At 33.7% G+C, this 18,890-nt stretch overlaps 1 protein-coding gene across 7 annotated transcripts in view; it reads left to right on the top strand.

Moving 5' to 3' along the window:
* Positions 1–18,890, top strand: part of PTPRK (protein tyrosine phosphatase receptor type K) — a 560,500-nt gene that overhangs the window by 328,712 nt on the left and 212,898 nt on the right. The window lies entirely within an intron of this gene.

Below are 18,890 nucleotides of genomic sequence, written 5' to 3' on the forward strand. Positions count from 1 at the left end.
ATCTCTGACAGATGCTGGTGAAGGTATCATTACCAATGAGAGAGGAAACTTCGGCAATTCAGCAAGTGCTGAATACCTTTCGGCTATGTGGAGATTGTCTCCCTTGGTAACTTTGTTCCGGACAGTGCAGAGGCCCTATCTGATAATATAGATTAAAAAGTTACTCTGAAGCTGGCCTTGGTGAGATTATTCTCTTACTCAGAAAACCTGTGGTTGAGGATTAACTTGACACCCAACTCTACAGTATACGAAGACTTGTTAATTGCCCTCCCCATGCCTGAAATGAAGTGATGAAATTAATAGCACGAAACAGGAAGGAAGGATGAAACGTGAAATAAAAAGTAATATATAAATATAGATCCCAGTTCCTAATTATACCATGTTGTTATAGTGGGAGAAATTGTTAGCTATTTATCAAAAGCCACTGAAATGTTTAATTGTCTCTGTTATTAGAGAGCATTTTTAGTGTACTGTTTATTACTGAAAGTGACTTAATTTTTAGTTTAGTTGGAAGAGCCATTTTTTAACCATCAAGTATTATGTTGAAACACCTGCAGAAGTTAGTGCACGAATCTATGCGTCCTGAACATTTAGTGATTTAGGTTCTGAAAATTGAAAACTAAGACTGTAGGTACCTATGAAAATGTAAATGCCTATAAAATGTCTTTTGTTTCTTGAACACATGTGTTTGGCATTTATAGTATTTTTGTTTTTACAATATTCCGGGGCTACTCACCAAGAGAACTGAATCAAAGCAAAACCCATGAAATTACCTAATATACTGTCATCTTTAAATATTTTAAGTTCTGACTCAATTTTAATATATTAATGTTTATGTATAAATCTTTAAATATTTATATTGGAAGATGCTCACTAACAGGCAGTTTAACTGCTCAATTATTAATCTGAGATTTAGACAACAGAGAGTTTACTAATTTGTTCTTTGTTTCTACATTCTGTGGTTAGGTAGGCAGCTTGACCTAGAAGATGTTGGTTAAGTCCCCATAGCTCAGCCTAAAGCACACAATTTGCTTCTTAAATTTTCTTGCAGCTCAGTCTTTTTATTCTAGGTATGTGGCAAAGTATTCTGATTGTAGTAGGTGAGTTTTCTGAGGGAGAGGCAAGTAGACTCCACAACCTCAGCGAGTCAGAGAAGTAATTTAAAGAGGAGACATTGTGGATATTGAGGAATAGCTCACTCTGTCTTCCAAAATTAAATTCCCCATGTTAACATAAAAAGATGAACAATGAAATTCATTTTACAAAGGATATTGCCTGTACGTATTTCCTAATAAAACTATCTTTCCTTCTACATTTAATCTTTATAAAGTATATACAAATTAAAATAATGAACAGTAATTTACTATTCCAGGTCTTCTTTTTTATTTCTTCCCCCCTAAGTGTCCCCCTCCCCCTTTTTTTTAAATTCCAGCAAGTTAACATACAGTGCAATATTAGTTTCAGGTGTAGAATTTCATGATTCATCACTTACATACAATGCCCAGTGCTCATCACAGGTGCTCTCCATTCCTATCACCCTGTTTCACCCATTCTCCCACCCACCTCCCCTCTGGTAATGCTAGGTTTGTTCTCTATAGTTAAGAGTCAGTCTCTTGGTTTGCTTCTCTTTTTTTCTTCCCCCCATATTCATTTGTTTTGTTAATTAAGATAAACGTATGAATGAAATCATATGGTATTTGTCTTTCTCTGACTTATTTTGCTTAGCAAACTACTCTCTAGCACCATCCATGTCATTGCAAATGACAAGATGTCATTCTTTTTTATGGCTGAGTAATATTCCATTCAATATATATATCATATCTTCTGTATCCATTCATCAGTCGATGGACATTTGGGCTCTTTCCATAATTTGGTTCTTCCTGATAACTTCTTTTTGACTTCCATGTCCAAATTTTTTTCTTTTAAATATCTCATCTGTTTTCTTATTTTTTAAAGGGTTTCATCAAAGTAGACCCTTAAAATTTAGCAGTGCCATACAATATATTGTTAATAAAATGTGATATTTGTTTAACCAGGAATTACTTGAAATTGGTTATTGATGTGTGAGCCAATGGAGACTGCAAGTATATGAGGTTGTGTTTTAAAGCTAGTTATGCTGTAATAAGTGGAGAAAACAGCATATTAAGGAGCATTGATTTATCCCTATTGAATGCTTATGTTTAGAATGCATATTGACTGTAATAAGTAAAAATATGACTATAAAGTGTTTTGAGGTAATTTATTTTGAGAATAACCTTATCTATGTGGGAGGGAATAGAGTAAAAATAACTTACACTCATAGTTGCTTTCAAATTTATAAATGTCTTGACATTTTGGAATTACGATGCTCTTTTCCTTCTAATTCTTTATTTGAGAAACATTTAATCTGTGGGCCCTTTGGCATAAAATGGTGTCAGGCTCACTGACACTTGTAGTTTTACTTCCCACTGTAGAAAGTTTATTTGTTTTTAAAACTATCTTTTACATGTGTTGAGTCTTTGTCACATATGTTTCTTCGTTTATAAACGTCCTCAAAAGATGTGTTTGGTGCATGTTTTTATGGCCAAGAAAAGTGCTTAGATTTTCAAATACATTGTAGATTTGAGAAACTGGTTACTGTTTTATCAGGAATGTCTATTATTCTTGCTCTCTATTATTAGAAAAGGGAGGAGACCTTGTGAAAATATATATTGTGTTAATTTATAAACAATCTCTGAAAAGCCGAAATTGTAGATAATTGATAAGTATTGTATATCTAAATACAAGGTCAGTATTGATGGTGAAAGTATGATGTCATCTACTTCCCTTCTTCAAGATGCATACTCCTTTCTCCAAATTCAAGATTTCAAATTTCTCCAAATTTATCCAAATTTCTCTCAAATTTCTCCAAATTCAAGATCTCTCAGCCTTAACCAGCACCTCCGCTGGCCTCAGCCTGGTATCCTATAACATGAACTAGAACACAGCTTATGCTAACTGTGATAGTCGCTGGTATTTAGTAATGATTTCAGAAGCCTAAAGTTTTTTCACAAGCTGTGGAAATGATTCCTTTGAAATCCCAATAGTAACCGTTGAAAGAGTTCCCATTTCATTCTATTAATTTTTGCAAGCTCTGCATACTGGTTCTACATTCCATTTTAATCAAGGGTAGGAGAATGCCACACTGTAGTTGTAGTATTAATATCATATGGTTGAATAAATGCTGATTATTATGACATAGCTATTTTAATACACCCTGCATGCTGACAATCAGGAAGCCTTAAAAATAAGTATAAGAACTTCTCAGCTATGTCTTTGTGTCTGAAATAAATTTCACATGAATTTCTTGTAAAATAACAAACAAATGAGGATTATTTTCTGCTTCTTAGAAATTCTGTTGTTTTGGTGTATCACAGGACATTCTTTGACTACCGAGTACCAATGAAAGAGTGAATTCATTACACTTTATTATGTTAAAGATCCCATTTTAATATTTGTAAGCCATTGAAATTTTATTTCTGGTAGTAGTAAATTTTATTTTCTTGGTAGAAATCTGCCAATAAATAATTTTAGAGTAAGTTAGTCAAATTATTTTGTGTGGATTAACAAGTAAATTTTGTATTTTTTAAAATGGAAATGTAGATTTTCATAGTGAAGTATTGATTATTTTTGTTTTATAATCAGCATATGAAGTGACTCCATCATGATACTTTATTTTCACACCTGTGAGGTAGATATATTATTTTACCAATTTTGTAGCTGGTTAATCTAAGACTCAGTCAAAACAAAGTGAAACAATGACTTACCTAATGTCAGACAACTGGGCAACTAGGACTCAAAACACATTTTCTAGTATTTGAAAAGCCTGAATTCTTTTTGCTCTTTCTCATAGTATGGGTGATGTTTTTTCTCTCCCTTTCAGAAGAATATGGCATGCCTAAATGAAAGTATAACAGGTAAAATCTGGGAGGAATGTATATTTTTACAAAAGAGTATCTGCACAGCTAACTTATTCTCTGAGGAACATAGTTAAATGCTTGCCACTTCACTTTTTATTGAAAGCACAATTGATTGGTGAGCTTAACACTCAAATATATGCTGTGTTTTAAATGTTTTAAGCAGTTGAAGAGGTGTAAAATATTGTTTTATTTTATCCTTTTCTGAAAATGCCCTGCCTAGTTGCCAAAGCTATTTTTTGTTTGTTTTCTTTCTAAAGTACATTTAAATCATTTGGTAAGTGCAATTACCTGCTTCAGGGTCTCTCAAGTTAGAAGAGGTGGTAATTACAGCCTCTGGTGGCTATGGCCTCCTACGCTTGCCTCACGCTTCTCTATTCACCTGAGGGGTATGATTATTGCACTGTTAGCTTACAGCCTGACCCATGTTATTGTTCATATAATGCTTCTTCAGGCATTTTATGAATTTTAAAAAAAGGTATAAATGTGAAGTTGTTTTAAATGGGAAGTAATTCAAAAACTCCATTGAACAATCAAAGAAAGTATGCTTGTTTTTTCTCTGTGTCAGTTTCCTCTGGGTATACCATCTGGTATAGAAGCTAAGGAAATACAGTTTCTTTCTTTTTCTCTTATTAAATGGAAATAAAGTATACCATCATCAGAAATTGTCTTCATTGCATGGTTTGGCAATTGCATGTTAAAATTGCTCTTTTAAATTGCCTACTGCTTCTGAATAACCCATTGTGGCACTGTTTTATGATTAACTGACATTTTAGCACATCTCCCTCATAGGGAAGGTCAAGAGTTCAGGGTGTCCAGAGCGTAATATATTTACACAGTTGGGAAAACTATTTTTTATTCTTACACTGAAGTTCAATGCTCTTGGCAAGTTTTAGTGAAATGTAGGTCTACGAAGCATTGACGAGGAGGATGTGTTATTTTAGAGGTAAAGATTTACTAAAAATGCATTTTTTTCTCTTATAAATCCACAATGGTAAACAAAACAATACTCAGGCATATTCGGGAAATTACAATGTGAGGAATTAAATTTTGGCCTTTGGGCTATAGCTTTGTCAGCAAAATGGCCATTTATTGATTTTTTTTTTAAATTTTATTTATTTATTTGACAGACAGAGATCACAAGTGGGCAGAGAGACAGGCAGAGAGAGAGGAAGGGAAGCAGGCTCCTGGCCAAGCAGAGAGCCTGATGCAGTGCTCGATTCCAGGACTCTTGGATCATGACCTGAGCTGAAGGCAGAGGCTTTAATCCACTGAGCCACCCAGGCGCCCCCATTTATTGATTTTTACTGTGATCTAAGATAGTTATCAATCACAACGACTAGTTATCATTGAAACTCAGCCTTGAGGATAAAACAAAATAAACAACTCTTAAAAGAATTTGTATGGTTTAGGAGCATAAGAGTGACATAATTTTTAATTTGAACTGAAAGCTTATAATTAATGCTTGTTTTAATTTTTTTTAAAGTATTAATTTCTTATATCTGATATTTATACAGCTTCTTTGTTTTTGAGCAAGAATTTCAAAAGGCATTGCTATTAATATTGAAGTAAAAAAAAAAGCTACAGATAAAAAGCCATAAGCAAAGTCATGGAAAATAATTCTTCAATTTTCAGATATGTAGTACAATATTATTTAATATAGTCACCAACCTGTGCATTACATACTCATGACTTGTTTACATCATAATTATAAGTTGTACTTGTTGATCCTCTTTACCCATTTTGCCCATCCTCCTACCCATCTTCCCTCTGTCAACCTTCAGTCTGTTCTCTGTATTTATGAGTTTTGCTTTGTTTTTTTTCATTTGGTTTGATTTTTAGATTCCACATCTAAGTGATATCAATCATATGGTGTTTGTTTTCTCTGACTTATTTCACTTAGCATAATACTTAGCATAATACACTTAATTCTGTCTATAATGTTGTGAATGGCAAAATTTCATTCTTTTTATGGTTGAGTAGTATCCGCGCGCGCGGATATGTGTACATATGTAGAAACCACAATTTCTTTATCCATTCATCCATCAACAGACACTGGATTGTTTCCATATCCTGGCGACTGTAGATAATAGTGTAGTGAACATAAGGGTGCCCATATATTTTCGAATTAGGGTTTTTAATTTCTTTGGTTAAATAACCAGTGGTGGAGTTGCTGGATCATGTAGTAGTTCTATTTTTAACTTTTTGAGGAACTTCCATACTGTTTTCCATAGTGGCTATACTAATATCCATTCTCATCTATGGTACGCAAGTGTTCCCTTCTCTCTGTATCTTCACCAACACTTGTTATTTCTTGCCTAAAATTCGTTTTTAGATTTCTTTCCTTTTTATTCAGAAAAACTTTTATTAGCTTCTTTCTTTGTTAGCAGCATGGGTTAAATACTCGATCTTCAAAGTTATACAAGCAATGTCTTGCACTTAAGCCCCTTGTAGTCTCAAGGGACAGACTATAAACACAGAGTGAAATACAAAATGATAGGAATTTAGGAGAAGAAGCTGTTCTGAGTGTTTAAGAGCAGCTGTCACCAACAAGGGATGGCTTTAAAACATGAAAGATGGACCTTAAAACTTGACTTTGAATTTTTAAGGCAGGAAAAAAAAATAGGAAAATAGACTTAAAAACAGAGGAAACATATGTTTAACCCATTTGTAAATACTGTTGATGTTTTTTTTGGTTCTGAAAATAAGGTAGAGCTTTGGGTAACTCTGGGCAGTGGTAGAACCGAGCCCACAGGTGGCATGTGACCAGGTCTGAGATAATCTAGACTGCTCTCCAGTTGTATTTAAGAAGAAGACTAACATTCCTAGATTTGCTTTCAGAAAGATTATTCCATCTCTATGGAAGATGAGTTAGAACTAAGGAAAGACGGAGGCAGAGTGACCACAAAAACATGCTTATAATAATAAAAAAATTACCCTGGCCATAGTTTTTTCTACAGCATGTCTTTCATCTTAGATCCAAAAGAGGATATCTGTAAATTCCTGGGTCATATCGTTATTCTTAATCAAGAAAGTTCCTTTTATTAAAGAGATTTTAAACACATTTTAGGTGATCTAACTTTATTGTTTGGTTCACTTCTCTTTTTCAGATAAGTTGGTTGTCCAATATTATTAATATGCGTGCAATTTCTATGACATGATGCATTATTTTAGAAGAGAAAATTGTGGAAGGTTGCAGAGAAACTCAAGAGCTACTGTGAAGTTGATAGAGTATTGATTTATTTCATAAATTTTGAGGGTCAACGTTGTATAACGTTGTTGCACTTAAGAGTGCAGAAGATATAACATTCATAAGACAGGATTCCTGCTCTTAAGGAACTGACAGTCTAGTGTTAGAACCACAATAATAAGAAGAATGTAGTAAGTGGTATATTAGAAATACAAGGTACTTTGGAAATCCAGGGTTGAGAAGGATAATTTCTGATTGGAAAATAATTTTTTCCAACAGTGTGTTTGAAAACAGTATCAACCTTTCTTTTCTGAACAGAGATAGATTAATACTTGTGATGAATGAGCCTATAACCTTATCCCTAATTCCTTAACTGTGGAATAATGCATAAAACAATGCACAGCCAATAGTCACCATATGTATGATTTGCCTTCACTCTTTCCTTTGTATCAACACATAGGAAAAGCGTATGCACAGATGGAGGTATTAAATGGAAACTATAAGTCACACCCTGATTTAAATTATCAAAGAAATTCGTTTGGTTGTTTTGAATTATCTGTGGCCATGGATTATAGAAATGTTATTGTAAATTTCCATGATATATATATTTTTTTCCCCAAAATTTCCATAGAGAGAGGAAGGGAGAAAAAGAAAGAGAGATTTAGAATATAATCAGTTTTTTGGTTAACTCTTCCAATGGTCGGTAATGCTAAGAACTCCCAGCATAAGGTTCATGAAAGTTGAACAATTATGAAATCACTTTTTCTACTGTCTTTTGTTTTTCACCTCAGGCAGGGGGTGTACAGTTAACCATACATACAGTTCACAGCACATTTCCTTATAGGGTACTTGATTAGTAGCTGTATAATTAACTAAATAGAGTTGTGTTGCTTCCAGTTTAAAATTGTCTTCTTCTGACTTAACTTTGTTGCCAGAAAGCATTTGGTAACCAGTGAAAATGACACTTTTTATTTATCCATAGTACTTTACCACATGCTGAGTCTGTTAACGGTATCATTAAGTACTCTTTTTATTGGCTTCATTTATTTATATTGAATTTTGCATACTACTGTAAAGCTGACAGGTGGAAATGATTTAAATAACAGCATTGGTCCCATTAAATGTCCTGGATTTCCCCTCCAACCCTAGGTCTTTTATTTGATATCGGGGAATAGAAATAAAAATAAAATGACATGTTAATAATGTCTTAATGATAACGACACAAGAGTGTCTAGAGAAGAATATGACCTAGGTAGAATTAAAAAGCTATGGATCCAGATAAACACTAAGGGATATGTTAATTATGAAAATAGGTTCCAAAGACAACCTTTAAGCTTCAGACTTCTCTTAGATGTCACACTGATGCCTATAGACTTGCCCTTGATATTCTTCCTTTTTACCTGGAGAACATTCCTCCGCTTTTAATTTTCACTCCCTGTTTACTTCCTTATTTGACTTAGAATTTATTTTCTTTGCTTTGGAGTAAGGAAGAAAACTCTTAAATCAGGTTCTGCCCCCTCCCCCCCCAAAAAAAAAACAAAAAACAAAACAAGAACAACAACAAAAACAAACAAACATGCATCACATTTTGTGGGGCAGAGTTGGTGAGGAGAAGTATGGCCTTCATGATTATTTTGGAACTCACTTATCCAGACTCTAACTAGTTATAATTAGTGTTTTGTGAGAGTGTTAGTCACTCTGTACAGTTTCTTGTGTAGAAAAAAAACGACTCTATAAAGATGTATCTTGTTATTTTCATCATTTAACTTGACTCTTAGCTAAATCTGAAGTTGGGGTCATCACAGAATCTCACTTCCTGGTCTTCACTGTCTTCGTACAAGATATGGTCTTGTTATAGCTAATAATTGCTGTAGTGACTCTCTTCGGTGCACTTTCCTGTCTGCCAGCCTGTATATAAACTGCAGAGGGGATAAAGCATATTCAAAGGAAAGAGATAATGAGTGAATTCTAATCTGGAGTGTTGTAAGTTGTATTATACTTTGTGAACCCCATAAAAAAATGAACTTCAAAGGGCAGAAATTCATGCCTTTCATGTCACCCTAAGCAAGATCTGTGTAAATTCAGCTGTCACTACATATGATCTGGCCTAGAAATCATTGAGTGATGTCCATTTTAATTGTCTTAGCCAAATCACAGGGGTAAAGTTTGAGTTGAAATAATTCATGTGTCATTTTCTAGCTTGGTTGCTATTTCCCATGTACACTTAGTCCTTCACAATGAAGAATAATAATCATTCAGAAAAATAGTTTGTTTTTACCTCTTACCTTATTTCTAAGTAGGTACTACATTCAATCATTTTATATCCACCCTTCAAAATTTACACACATCATGCATTTTGTACTGATGTTGCATGTGCCTCTGTACTAATTTATTATCAAAACAATATATATAGTAGGCTCCCCTAATAACAGTAATTAATTTCTGTACCATTTACTAGGTATTCCTTTAAGTCAAGAGCACCTGAAGTACTTGCTCAACACTCATAGGAACAATTACTGGAAATCATAATATTTGGGTTTTCTAGAGATTTTTCTACTCCATGATAGACCTTAGAGGTGAATCAAGGAATGGGTATCTAGTATTGAAATTTAAATGGCAGTAGTCTTTGCAAAGTTTTCATTAGATATTTCATTGATTTTTATCTATTTATTTAAAGATTTTTATTTATTTTATTTGAGAGAGGGAGTGGGAGAGAGCATCTGAAGCAGATTCCGTGCTGAGTTGCAGAGTCCAACACAGGGCTCGATCACACCACACCATCATGACCTGTGCTGAAACCAAGAGTCAGGCACTTAAGTGAACTGAGCCACCCAGGGGTCCCTAGAAACTGTTGATTTTTAACTCCTTTTTTGCCACTCAGTAAATTATAACAATATAGGGAATTTAAGAAAATGTTTAATTTCTCCAATACTAAACAATATTATCTTAAGCTGTCATTCATCTTCTCATCTTTACATGGTGGCATTTTAAAGCACAGTGCTTTTGGGAAAAAGCTATTGTAATTGCAAAACAAATTGGTATATTGATGAATTTGTGAACTTGGACAAGTATGTTGGAACTTGCTCTATAATTTAAGAACTGTAAAATGAAGATGACAATAGCTCTTCTCTGTCCAGGGAGATGCCATCATGAAGCACAATACTGCTGTAGAGTATGAAGCTTTGTCCTTTTAAATCAAAGCAGACTGTCTATATCAGATTATTAACATAAACTCTCTGATGGCTTGAGCTGATGGTTTTGTTTTCCTCGATGATTTAGTCAATGAATTCTGAACCCCTACCAGACACTGGGAGAGCTAGACATAAACTAGTGAAGAGAAGACAATATTTCTCATCTGTTTTGTTTTTAAAGCAGTTTCAACAGGAAACTTGGTTAATATGGAGATAGACCACTACTAACAAGTGACAGGATATAGAAAGCAGCTCCTTATTCTATTCAATTTCTCTCCATTGGGGTTGTTTATTTTTCCCCTATGTTGCCATCCCACATTAAACTCATCAGAATACAGAATACTGCTTGTTTTTGGAATCATCTGGGAGCAAAGGTTTTCTCTGAATCTTCCTTCCAGCTGTCTCAGATAATCCTTTAACTTCTGTCTCCTCTTTACTTCTGGCTTAATCTCCACTGAGAGAAAAACTCATTTTTAAGGATAAGTTTCATCAGTGAACCTGTTACTTTTGGAAAAGATCAGCTCATTGAATTAATGGTTGTTTTTTAAGCTTAATTGAACTAACTTAGGTTTTCTTTAAAAATTTTGCAATCAATTTTAACAGTTTGGACACTATCCATTGACATTTCTGGGGAATATTAAAAAAGCAGAATCATTTATTTATTTTTTTTTTTTTTTAGAAACCCCTTGCTGGAAGTCCCAGATTTTGTAAAGACTCCATTAGAATTCAAACACCCAAACCGTTTTTATAAATTATGTGTAACAGAACATCACACAAAATTCTGCAAATAGAATTTTTTCGAAGAGCACTTCTAATCTACAGTGTTGATAAAACTATTGTTATTTTTGTTAATGCAGTATTATTTTTCCCCATGCCTCTTTTTTTTTTCCTTTAAGTTGTAAGTGTAGGACAGACACCGTTTTACATTCTGCTTATTTTACTTGCCACCCTATTAATTCATTTCTGTGGAATATTCTAACCATCATTGTTAATGATTGCATAATATTCTGTTGGAACTTTGTACTAGAATGTATTTAACCACTCTTTTGTCACTGAAATTTTGGACTCCAGTGATCGGCCATTGTACGTGCTACAATAAGAATTTTGCACATATCATTCTTCTGCGTGGCTGAAAAATTTTTGACGTGTATTGATCAGTTACTTTGTAAGTATTGTATCAATGCACTTTACTGGCAAGTGCAAGGACATGCGTGCAGCCATGAAGTTTTTGTACAAGAAAGTACTTGAGAATTAATCAAGTCCAGTTTCCCCACTATTACTGTTCTGCACAATTGGATACCGTTGTGAACTGATTTGATCAGTATCAAAAAGCTGTTTGATGAGAAAACCAAGACTGTCATTGTTATTGTACTTTCTTGCTTTCTTTTACATGATTGTCTCCTATGTCCCAGACACTGCCTTAAGTGTCGGATATTCTAAGGCAAAGACTCTGATCCGTAACCTCTCCAAGTCGAAGGAATCATGGTCATAATGGTTCACATATAGTGAGTACTTATTAAGTGTCAGGCGCTAGTATAAACTCTTGGGTGCAAATCCAGGCTGCCTGAGTGAATTTCTATGCAGAGCTGCCTGGAGATGTTAGAAGATGGGCATGTAGGTACATAATTAGACTGATAAGTGGTATAATAGAGATGCTTTAGGCTCTCTGGGAGCACAAAAGAGCCTTGAAGTAAGAGTAGAATTTCATTAGGCAGAAGACTCTGAGAATTAGCAGTTATGAGTTAAGGTTTGTGAGTCAGTAAAATCTAGATTAAAAACTGGCTGTAATAATTACTGTTGGGCAAGTAACTTAAGTCTCTTTAATGTTTTATACTATCATCTGTAAAATAATGATCAAAAATTGAAACTTCCTAATTTGATATTTGTCAGATAATCAGTGATGTGCTAAAGCAGAAAACTGATTGCTATATTTTTAGGATTTTTGCCATCCAGTTGTTAACTTGTTATTAAAAATTATACAAACTTAAAATTATGCTAGTTATATTTTGTACAAAAGTATTGTGTATTCAAGCCTTCTACTTATTTAAATATATTGCACCATTATCTATGTTCTTCCAGCTATTTATGTCTATTTTATGTGTATGTTGGGGATAATATATGATGATACACTAATGCATATCTCTTCCAGTTCAGTCTTGGGAAGCTTAAAAACTGTAGCCAGAGTGTTACAGCATGGATATTGGCAAATGCAACAAATCAGAGCTTTTTCCCTCACCACCTCCTCTATTTTCTGGAGAGTCAAAAACATCCAAAATGTGAAATATTTTTTCACACCATTAGAAACAATGCTTGGATAAATACTACTTTGCACATTAGAAGCTCACAATAAATATTAGCCATTACTACATTACTACACAATAAATATTAGCTGTTTCATTAAAAATAGCTCCTCTGATATTTCAAAAGTTATAATTTGCAGAAAATCCAAAAGAATTATGTGGTGAATACCCATACATCTATAACTGTAATTTACCTTTCTTTATATTTACCATATCATTTATCAGTCCACCTATCCATTTTTTATTTTTCCATCTGTCCATCTTACTTTTTTTCACTAGTACATTAAAATATTTTGTTGTAGGGAATGATTTTAATTTTATTTTCTTTAATTAACATGTTTAGGATGATTTGGGGTGTTTTAGAAATATTTCCCTAGTGGGACTTCTGGGTGACTCAGTTAAGTGACTGGCTCTTGATTTCAGCTCAGCTAATGATCTCAGGGTCCTGGGATTGAGCACACATCGTGTTTTGCTCAGCAGATAGTGTATTTCAGGATTCTCTCTCCCTCTGTCCCTCCCCCACCTCAAGTAAATAAATCTTTTTTTTTTTTTTTTAAAGAAATATTTCTCTAGTGGTGATTTAGGAAAAGGATCGAAAGATTTCAGGGAGATTAGAAGGCTGTTACCTCAGTGTAAGGAAAAATTGATCCGTGCCTGAACTGAAGCAGTGGAGATAAGAATTCCAATGAGGAGACAGAGTTGAGATTTGAGAGATGCAATCAGTCAAATTTTGTGACATATTGGAAGTGAATTGTGGCTTGGAAAATTAAGGTATAGTGTGATGGGGCTTAAGTTAAACCTTGGGGAAAATGTTAGAAGTTACCATGTTTAGTTTATGCAATAAGAAATTGGGTGTAGGCAGTTAACTAACATTCATGGGTCTACAGGTAAGTAGAGAAGGTATAGAGCAGGATACAAGGATTTGGGTGTCATCACACTTTCATTCATGGTTTTGGGAGTCATGGGTATGCTCTTCTTGAATTAGAAGTTTTTTCAACATGAAAAAATTATACTCTTGGGGGGAGAATGTACTATTATACTATTTTATACTATATGCATCAGTATCTGTCCAGATTATTTAAACTATTAATGTTTTTGCAAAGAACCAACTTTAAAATATACAGTGTTTTATGTTTACAAATATATTAAGCTTGTTCAGTGTATTTTAGAAAGACTGATGAGTTTTTCTAATTGTGATATTCTTAGAATCAACTTAAGTGTTCCCCATAATGGGCAGCTGAGAGGATTATGCCAAGGGCAGAATCAAAATTTGGTTTACTGTTGGTTCTCACCGGCTGATTCTGGGCAAACTTGCAAATAGGCTTATGTCTGTTGAGTTCACTTCTTTTTTTCTTTTTAAGGTTTTGTTAAGACTCAATCCCAGGACCCTAGTATCATGACCTGAGCCAAAAGCAGAACCATAACTAGCAGAGCCACCCAACTGAACCCTGTTGAATTCACTTGTATCTTCTTTTCTCTATTGGTCGCTGACCTCTCATGGTGCCTCCCTGCAAAGATTCATGGTGCTTTTCTGCAGGAAACCCCCACACCATGAAGGGAGAGGGTCATGTGTACTAGGGATTAACAGCAGTGCTGGTGTGTTCATTTTCTGCAAAGCTAGTATGGGACAGTCTTGAACAGATACCTTACTAGAACTTTGAGTTCTAACAACTTGTTCTCTCCAGTGTAGTATCAAATTCTACTCTTGAGTTTGTGAGCTAAAAATAATTAGTCTGGTTTGTCTAAACCTTTAAAAGAGAAGACTCTCTAGGATAAAGTTAAATATCTAGACTGTCCAAGATTTTCCCCCCAGAGATGGAGAATTGAGTGAGGAACAGAAAATAAGTGCTTCTACTCTGTCAGATTTTAGTGGAATGTTCTTATAAACTAAAACGTAGGTCAGCAAGATTGAGACTATATTATAAAACAGCACTACAAATATCATTTTAAGGAAATGACTCCTCAGTTGCCTGTTATCAAAACAAAAATGGGTCATCTCTAGTGATTCATTCCTTAAATGATTCATTAGTCTTTGTGTAATGTTCATTACACGGGCTGATTAAATTGGAGTTCTACTTTTTTTAGCTGACCGCTTTTTCTTTAAGTTACAATATTTTTATAATTATAATTTTGTAATCAGTAAGTCTTTTTTAAAGCCATGTTTAGTCTAATCAGTTATTTAGTTGTGTGCAATTTTAGTAAAAAAGACTCTCACAATATATTTTAAATTGGTCGATCAATTCCTTTATTATATTTTAACAAGACGTGGATATATCTCCTCTAATATAAAATTGGCTATGAGAGAAGGTGTCAGATTTGGAAATCTGCTAAGCTTCTGGAAATATGTTTTGACAGAAATATGTATACATATATTTGTAATAATAAAGCTAAAATTTGATAATACTGATATTATCTTAAAATTAAGAATTGATCTGATGAAGCAGTTCTTCTAGAGTTAGAAATGTTCTTTCAAAAAATAGAAGGGCATTATTACAGTCATTTCATAGACCAGTCATCAAAATTCTTAAAAAAAACAGAGAAATAAATGTATGCCTGTGTTAACAGAAAGTGAAACAGAGCTGCTCCTATATTACAGATAGTACATGATATTTTAATTTTCCTGGGAGGCAATAAAGCATTTGTTATATTGTGGTTTTCAGCAAGGAATACTGCATATGTCTTCAGTTAAAAAAATATATATTTTCAGCTTGGACAGGTGGTATTTAAGGAGTTTGGAGTGAGAAATGGTTTGGCAGTATAACAAGGCACATTACAAGTGCCTACCTTGAAAGGAAAGAAAAAGAGATAGACATTTTCCATTACTACCTACTGTTAAGGTGCCCGAATTATCCCCTAAACAACCTCATGCTTGTGGCAATCATCATGCACTGTCGTTTTTTGTACTAATATGAAAGTGCAATTCAGTCTTTTTGACAAATACTGCATCCCTTTTGGCTTGGCAAATTTTTGTCACTCAAATCCAGTTGATGTATAAGTGGGTTGTGACATGCTGGCTGAAATGATTTTGGATTAACTGTATTGAGGAAAGTAAAATTTTACTTAAGGTGTTATTTTTCCATTCTCCTCTCTTTCTGTCCTGACCCCATTCTGCCCTCACTTTTGCCCTAAATTTAGATTCAGCCTTCTTCCTTGTTCTTTTATAAGCTGTATCATTATACCAAGGAAATATTTTACATCGAGACTGGAGGTAGCTTTTCTTAGAAGTGTGTAGTTTGCTTCTTTGTTTTATTATTTTTCTCAGTTACATGTGTACACATGTATCCATGCACACCAGTGAACAATAGAGGGATCCACAAAGTTTTTGCTTTTTTTGAGGGCTCTTTTTCTAAGAAGGCCTAATATACAGTCTCTATAACCCTAGCCTCTTTAAAGTTTTTCACAATCTGTCAGTTGGTGTGAAATAGGAACATTTTGCCACTTTGCTTTTGTAATTTTATAGTTAGAGATTTTTGTCTCCTAAAATGTCCTTTGCAGTCATGGATGGTATTGATGTAGTTGTTTAATTTTTCTTCTTTAATTGTTACATCTGTATCTTCTCATGGAAGGAAGGTTTATTACATTGAAATAAACAGGAAAAGGCTCATTACATTATGTCTTTAGAAGATGACCCATGAATTCTCAGGGCTAACTCCCAAAGTGGGACTCTTGAGAAAGAGGTTATTTCTCTGGGAGCTGAATACAGCACTTAAGATCTGTATGTAAACAAAGCCATCGATTTAGGATATAGACTTTAGAAAATGCCCACTAAAATGAATAGTTTTCCTAATTTCCCAAATAAGATGGCCAGAAATTACCTGTGTCTTTAGCCTCTTTATCTTTCTCTCCCAGTAGAGTAGACTATGCTGAACAATCATAGAAATCATTATAGTATTGATATCAATGTGATTAGATAGAAATTAAATGTGGACAGAGATACAGGGATGTGGATATTCTTGCCCTTCCTGGATGCTCAACGCTCCTATGGGCAGGCAGCAATCGGGAAGAGCCTTTGTGAACTTAATAGCAGTCATGGCATGGAGTTTCTAATTTTTTTAAAACTTTGAGTTATTCAAAATTAAAATTTTAATTATAGTATCTGAACTAATACTTCCAGAAATCCATGTGTCATTTAAAAAGTTTGTTCACAGTCTAATTTAAATAACATTGAGTAATAAAACAATTAAAACAGAAGAAGCCTCCTTGATCACCTGAAAATATTCATTCAATGGACTTCAGCATTTTGTCACTGCTAATTTATTTTGTTTCAAAACAAATGTAAATAATTTTCTCTCATGTTCTAGACAGTGTGTGAAATTTGTTATAAAAATGTTTAGGTCAGTTATCTCCATTGTGATAACTCAACTTAAAACACACACACATACACACACATATTAAGATTTTATTTCTTTATTTGACGGAGAAAGATACAGAAAGAGAGGGAACACAAGCATGGGGAATGGGAGCCCACTGCAGGGCCACTGCATGGGGAGTGGGAGCCCACTGCAGGGCCCAATGCAGGGCTTGATCCCAGAACCCTGGGATCATAACCTTGAGCCGAAGGCAGACATTTAACAACTGAGCCACCCAGGCGACCCCCACACACATAGTTTTAAAATAATATGGTATAGAGTAATGGAAATTGGAAAGAAACTAAATAGTCAACAGTAAGGGAATAATTTTATAAGTTATGCTGTCTCTGTATCAAATATTGCATACTCAGTGAAATTGTATGTATAAAGTCTTAATTTGAATATAATATGGTAAGTGAGAAAATCAAGGTATGATGAAATAAGAACAATTAGGTAATAATTTTACAGTTAGTTTTATTGCCTCTCAACATTATTTAAAGTAATTTATTTATGAAAATAAATACTAAGAAGAAAATTTACCAAAAACAAAGTAGAAAAAAGAGATTGGTGTTTAACAGTGGACATGAATGGCACTAATTCATGGCTCATTTAAATTTTCTGACCTTACTTTCCATAGCTTTAAAACTGGGATCATTCATATTAACAGAAAGGATCCATTTAAGGACTAAATGTGCTAATGATGTTGCAAGTTAATATTGAAAATTTAGTTCAGGATACACACACACATTTTTCTGTGAATAGGTATAATTAAGGGTTTTATAAAGTCATGTTCTTTGAACTCTACAATTAATTTAGGTTTGGGCGGTTTGATTTCAAGCAAAACCCTTTTTCCTTTTCAATCAAAATGCATGAGAGAATGAAATTAACTGCTCCATTTTGGGACATATCTCAAGATTTACATCTAAGATTACGCCGGTGTGAGAACATATTTTCTGGCACTTACAGATCATTCAGCAGCTTTTTCATTTCAGTAACTTAGTTTGGAGGGGATTTCAACTTCTGAGTGTCATTTTCTTTTTACAGGCTTAAAAAATACCACTTTACTCTGCTTCTTTACAATGTTGTTTTAAGTTAGATTCTTAATTTCAAAACTAAAAATATTTGGCCTTGGACTAGAATTTCAGTTTAATTTTTATTTAAAGATATATTGTGATAATACCTGCACTGGCAAATTTTATTTAGTACTTAATTCAGTAAATTGCTAGGTCAGGTGCAGTGGATAAATATCAGTCCTTAAATTATATTTGGAAAAGGCATATAAGTAGAAATTTTGCTATGACCTACCTAGTTGTGTGACCCATTTACCTTTGAATACCAACCATGTATTGTAAAATGTAACTTAACCCTACCAGGTCTAGGTGAGAGTATTATGAAAAAGACACTAGAATAACAAATTGGAAAATAATTTATATTGTTCAATTTAGAATGAATCGTCACAGTCTTTTTCAATGGCAAATAGTAATGTCAGAAAGCTTTTTTTCTTTTTTTTTTAACTTCCAGTATAGTTTCTTTTTTTAATTTAAACTTGTATGTTTAAGATTTATAATATTTGTTAGAGTGCTTGCCAGCAATCAATACGTTAATGTAATCTTTGCTATTAAAATTAAATTATTTTCCCAAGCTATGTATATGTTTCTGTACCATTTTGCTTTTTTCACCAACCAAGCTGTAATAGTATTTTGTACTGTGGTGAGTTTTTCATACATATTTATGTATAAGCCATAGCACAGGCTACTTCTCAGGTAAAAACACTGCCTGATTTCAAGTAAGTTTTTTGTTATTATCGATTAATTTGGGGCAAGTTGAATATTTTATTCTGAAGTGGTAATACTTTATTCCTAGTTGTTTCCTGATGATATCGATAATCTGATCTTAGGTAACAGAAAACATAATACCAATGTTAA

The sequence above is a fragment of the Mustela nivalis genome (genome assembly GCF_964662115.1).
Source record: "Mustela nivalis genome assembly, chromosome: 5".
Lineage (NCBI taxonomy): Eukaryota > Metazoa > Chordata > Mammalia > Carnivora > Mustelidae > Mustela > Mustela nivalis.